The following is a 6,000-nucleotide window of genomic DNA, read 5'->3' on the forward strand; positions in this document are numbered from 1 at the left end:
TATTTATTAAGCAGGAGGAGTGGCTGCCTGAGCCCACAGAGAGATGGAGCTGAGCTTCTCTGGCTTGTGCCCTGGACACCAGCAGGGGAGGAAGCCCAGCACTGCTGGGCACAGAGCAGAACGTACGTAAACAGCTCACTGCCCCTGGGAAATGGCAAATATTTAGCACATATGAAATATTTCCATTTCAGAATTCTGACAAGCAGAATTGTAATATACATAATATCCAAATTACTTCTGACTGGTAGAATTGTGTGGAATAAAGTAGAATTTTTCCATTGAGTCTTTTGGCAAAACATGGAATTACCTTCCTGTAGGAAAAGAAATTCACTTGGGATCAATGAAATCAGCCTTAAGAGTGTAGAGAATGTATTTGAACAAAATTATTATTAGGCTAAAATGAATATGGATAAATACCTGATAGAAAATAATCACCAAGGCCAGGCACGGTGGCTCACGCCTGTAATCCTAGCACTCTGGGAGGCCGAGGTGAGAGGATTGCTGGAGCTCAGGAGTTCGAGACCAGCTTGAGCGAGAGCCAGACCCCCTCTGTACTAAAAATAGAAAAATTAACTGGGCATAGCGTCTGTAGTCCCAGCCACTCTGGAGGCTGCAGCAGGAGGATCGTTTGAGCTCAGGAGTTTGAGGCTGTGGTGAGCTATGACGAGGCCATTGCACTCTAGCCCAGGTGACAGAGTGAAACCCAGTCTCAAACAAAACAAAAAAAAACCCCACATTACTCACCTGGTATGATTTATACTCAAAAAATCCCTATCACTTTGAATCCATTATATTTGAAATCTCCAAACAACTTTCAAATATTGAAAAAAGACACATGCCAGAGCTCCTGCCTAATAACTTCCAAAGTGGAGAGTTTATGGATAATTCATTCTAACATTTCGTAAGCAGGTAGCATACCCGCATACATTATGACGGTGGAAAACATGAAAGGGAAAAGCCGGCGACAGCACTGCTCATTCACAGTCAGCACAGCAGTGGGCTGGAAACAGTTTTCTAGGTGACTCTCAGGGAGGCTCCAACCCGGCGGCGCTGGGTCAACGTGATTCCTTAACCCTGGCCCTTACAACTACACACCACTGTGATGCGCTCCGAAGCTGATTACAAAAGCCTGACTGCTTGGGCACATCAAGTACTTGGGCGTCCTTTTATATTTTTCTCCCACGGAACACGAAGCCTGACACCTGAAACTCGTCTAACCTTGTTCAGGGGCTTTGGAGTTTTTATTACTTTTAAAGCCCACTGGGCATAGATTCAGTTTCGTGTGTGCTGTGTATGCAAGACCAACCCATCTCCCGCATGCACGGGGAAGAACGCATGACAGTCAAGCGGCTCCGTCTCCCGAGTAACTTTTTTATCGGTTAGTCCTGAAATTCCCACAGGCAGCAAACGTCAAGCACCGGCCTGGCCACGCGCACAGACCGGGCCCTGGCGCCTCCCGGGCGGATCTGTCCACCCTGGTCCCGCCCGGCCCAGCCCCGGCCCAGCCCCGGCCCGCTCCGCCCGGGGCCCTGACCCGCGCCCCCCTCGCTGGCCCATCTGAGGCCCCCACGACCCCCCCAGAGGCCGCGCCCGGAGCCCGTCGGCGCCCCCGGAAGGGGGTCCCGCGGGGGACTGAGCTCGCAGCGTCCTCTCCTCTCCGGACACCTTCTCCTCCAGCCGCGCTCACCTGGCCGGCTCCCGCCGAGGGGCTGCCCACCCGCACCCCGGGCCGCGGCGGGTGCGGGGTTCGGCGGGTCTGCAGTCGTCACGGCGAGGGGCGGGGGCTCCCTCTCGCCGGTCAGGTCCGCCCTTGAGTTTGACTTTTGCCCCCTGCGTGGCTGTGGGGAGGGGCCAAGGGCGCGCGTGCATGTTTCTGTGTGCGTGCGCACTACCGGCAAGGGCCCGGGGTCGCTCCCGGATGCCAGCGTCACTGCCATGGCAACAGCAGCGAATACCCCCACTTTCCCGATTCCTGTCCCCGCCCACTGTGTGCGACCCTGGGCCTCTCGTGCTCTCTCCCAGGAGAAGCACACACTCTCAGAGCGCGCCCGCCCAGAGCGCTGGGGCGTTGGGAGGTCATCTGGGCCTCCTCGCTGCCCGTCCCGCTACTCTCCTCCTCTTGGAGTTCGACCAATCCAGTGAGAAGGAGCCACGGGCAGGGCGGGCTCGGCTCCCAGAGTGGCGTGAAAAATTTCCCGATGCCGAGTGAAAACTGTTCCAGAGCGACAGAGCATGTCCAGTAGCAAAAGGGCGCGCTGGAGGCCAGTTTAGGGAGGAAGAGGAGGTGGCGGCATCGGGGTAGGTGAGAGAAACGTTAGGGCAGGTACTGTGCTGTCAGATTCGGACCCTGTGGATTGGAATGTAGCTCCACCGCGTCTGGCTGTGTGACCTGGGGCGTGCTCCTTAAACACTGAACTGCACGTCCCGGGTAAAATGGGGTTGGTGAGTAAAATCGACCGCTGTTCTTCCAAGGATCGAAAGAGAGAATGTGGGAAACGCCTCACCTGGCAAAGGGTAGAACCTAAATGCCTGGGTATTATTATGGAGCCCACATCCTCCGTATTTCACAGATGGAGGGGACAGGGGACTTAGTCAAAACTTAAGGGACTCGTTCCAGGTCAGGTAGTGGCAGAGAGCCAGGCTTCAAGTTCAGTAATCCTCGTCCTACGTAGCCTGTCTTGTGCGGGGGCATCACAAATCCCGTGTGATCTGTGCGTCACTTCGTAGTCTTGCCTCCTTCCCAGCCCCGCGAAGGTTTAAAATTCCGCACATAGGGTTGAACAGCTTTGGGGCAACTTTTAGAAATTCAGCTTCTGAATTTGCCCCTGAACGACCAGCAGAACGGTGCTTTCCTCAATTCCCTTGGGGCCTCTGCATTTCTTCTAAAGTTTTGGTTAAAGCATAAACACAGTAGCAAGGACCTTCAGGACCTCCACAATCCCTAGCTAGCGGAGGGAAGGTAACTCGGTTAACCAATATTTACCTGACATCCACCAAGCAGCAAATGTATTGAGCACCCTAATGCTCACCCTCACCCTAATCCCTAACCCTAACCCTAGTTCTAACCCTAACCCTGCCCAAACCCTAAACCAACCCAACCCTAACTCTAAACCCTAAACCTTAACACTTCCCTTCTGGCCACCAGCCTTCCTCCCCATCCCCAGGAATCCCAAGGACCCCTTATAATCTCCTGGGCCCAGAAAACATGGCTCACACTGTCTCTTTACCAAGTTACAGTCAGGGAAACCGAGACTCAGAGAGGCTGTGGGTGTCCCAAGTGGGGATCCTCAAATATACTGCACTGTCCCAAGCCTTTTTTTTTTATGGGGTGAAATCCATGTAGCATATGACTATTTCAAAGTGAACAATTTGGTGACATTTAGTGCATTCAGAATTGTGCAACCACCACCACTATCTGGTTCCAGAACATTTTCATCACCCCAGAAGAAACTTTCCAGACCCAGCAGGCAGTTACTCCTCATTCTCCCTCCCCCAAGCCTCTCGTTTAACAGAAGGGGAAACCGAGGCCTGGACAGAGACTTGCAGGCAGGCACAGCCCTGATGAGGAATTGGGCACCACTCTGCAGAGGTGGTGGGGTCGGAAGGCCCCTCAGGGTGGGAAGGAAGCCCCCCTTCCTGTCTGCAGAGCCCACCCCCACGCCTCGCCCGCCAGGGGCAGCCCAGAGCTTTCCAGAGCAGTTACTCCTGGGCGGGAATGAGTCTGTTGGAACTGCTGACACACCTGTCCTTGACCCCAAACCACCCTCTCTGTGGGGTAGGCTTGGGAAGCAGGAGGAGGTGGCATAACTGGAAACGTGAAGACATGATGACCCACTCTGGCCCCAGCAGGACGCACCTGTCACAGCCACACTGAGGACACGGATCTCACACCCGCCATGGCCTGGTCCCACAGCCCTTCACGTGGGGTGGGAGCAGCAGGCCCGGGTCATTCTCACCCGACACCTGCCTCGGGGTACAGGGGTCTTTGGGCCCTGTGCCTTCCCTGTGCCCACCCAGTCCTGCCTGTCCCCGCCCACCCTGCCTGGGCCCACTGAAGGTACTGGCCCCTGGGACGCTGCTCCTCTCGGGCTGCAGAGCCTGAGGGACCCATGCTGAGCGTCGGTGCTCAAGCCTCTGGGTTCAAACCCCAGCCCACCGCTTCCAGGCTGCGGATTGGGGGTGAGAGCTCATTTCTCTGAGCACAAGTTTGCTCACCACTGAAATGAGGCCGCTCTTTCTAGGGTTGAAGACAGGTTTCTAGAGGCAGAGGGCCAGCCCCAAGGCTAATCACCACCGTTTGCTATTAATGACACTTATTACCACGGGAAAAGCTCCAACAACCACGGGCTATGGGGCACTCAACCAAAGGGCAACTCACTTAACTGCTCAGACCCTCCGTCTCTTCCTCTGTAACCAAAGACGAGGTCCCAAGAGTGAAGAGAGGATGCGTGGAGATGCTGGGCACAGAGTAGTCACGGAACCAGGCAGCCAGGCCCTTGTTTGTGGCAGGTGGACGTGGGGCTGGGCTGCCGTGGGCCGAGGCCACCGGGGCTCCAGCCCTGCTCTGCCCCTCGGAGACCAGGCCCCCAGGGAGCACCCCCGGAACTTCTCTCTCAGCAGAGGAGACGGGGCACAAGGTGCAGGGACTGCCAGTGAGCGTGTGCCCGGCCCCGTGCAGTGGAGGGGCTCAAGCTCAGAAGCAGCTGCCCCGGCTTTAGAGGGCAGCGGCTGTGTGTTCCCTGGGTGGAATCAGGCACCGGCCCACACACACTCACTGTGCACCTACTGCGTGCAGCCTATCAACTGCTGCGGACCAGGCGCAGGCTGAGCCACGTGGGAACGTGGAGAGTGTTCCAAATGGCCCTCCCAGAGGGTCTCCTGGGGCTGGGGTTGAAATCACACACCTTGTCTGGGGTCCCTAGAGACTCTTCCCAGAACAGAGAAGGAAAGCAACTTGCCCAGGGTCACACAGCCCCACTTCCTGACTGTGAGGCTGAGGAGCTCCTCCCAGCACGGCAGCCTCCACTCTCCTGGGAGCCCACATCTTCCCCACACTGGTTCATCTAATGTTGACCTGAGTCCAGCTGGCCCCCTGCTTTGGATGAGGAAGCTGAGGCTCAGAGAGGGAGGGTGACCATTCCAGGGATGTTGCAGCTCAGCCTGACATGGAACTCTCTCCTGGGCAGAGTTCTCCAGAGACAAGGGAGGCCACCTCAGGGAGAAGGGTCAAGGAGGACACAGGGGTCTCCTGCATGGATGGAGAAGTGTGTCCAGGTGACCTTGTTGGGGGCATTGACGTGCCCTCAGACACTGGTTGGCGCTGCAGTGATCTGGGCTGCATTTTCTAGGGAACTTGGTAGCTGCCAGCTCGAGCTACCTTGTGGGCCCAGTGCCTGGCCCGGAGGACAGGGGTGTTGGTCACAGGCTGTGCACCTGGCCAGGGTGGAGTCTGTGTGAGTTGGGGGCAGGAAACCAGTTGACTCCAGGCACCAAGCGTCCCCAGCAGTGCCCCTCAGCGTGCCTCCCGTGAGCCTCAGGCTTCTCGTCTGGAGAAGAGGCAATGAGAGGGACCCTGATGGATGGTTAAGAAGATGGACAGCGACGTGCGACAGACAACCAGCGCGTCTTCCAGAGCTAGTCAGGCCCTCCAGGGCTGCAGCGAACACACAGGGAAGAAAAGGATGGAGGATGAGGTGCCTTCACCCGGGCGGAAGGCTGGGCAGGGAATTCTAAAATGACCCTGCCTCGTCCCTCCTCTGGAGTGTGGGTGGCTGGCTCTGGGATATGACAGGACTTCAGTCCCATAATTAGGTTACACTGGGTGGGAAGGTGCAGGGTTTGCAAACATGCTGAGAACTCTAATCCGTTGACTCTGAGTTGTTGAAAGGAGATGACCCTGGACGGGCCAGACCTGACCCTGGAGCCCTTTACAAGGGCAATTCTGCCACAGCCACGAGAGTTTGGAGCGAACCTGGCAAGGTCGCAGCCCAGGTGGCACCT

At 56.5% G+C, this 6,000-nt stretch overlaps 1 long non-coding RNA gene across 10 annotated transcripts in view; it reads right to left on the reverse strand.

Moving 5' to 3' along the window:
- Positions 1 to 1,815, reverse strand: part of LOC123626002 — a 41,704-nt gene extending 39,889 nt beyond the window's left edge. For 6 of the 10 annotated variants that reach the window (XR_006730705.1, XR_006730702.1, XR_006730701.1 and 3 more), the window contains exon 1: positions 1,688 to 1,815. This is a non-coding gene — a long non-coding RNA (uncharacterized LOC123626002). Of the gene's footprint in view, positions 1 to 417; positions 459 to 1,687 lie in introns of those variants that run through there. The other 4 variants (XR_006730707.1, XR_006730709.1, XR_006730711.1 and 1 more) reach the window with 3 other exon arrangements.
- Positions 1,816 to 6,000: the final 4,185 nt, after the last annotated feature.

Source organism: Lemur catta, chromosome 21 (assembly GCF_020740605.2).
Source record: "Lemur catta isolate mLemCat1 chromosome 21, mLemCat1.pri, whole genome shotgun sequence".
In the NCBI taxonomy this organism is placed as follows: Eukaryota; Metazoa; Chordata; class Mammalia; order Primates; family Lemuridae; genus Lemur; species Lemur catta.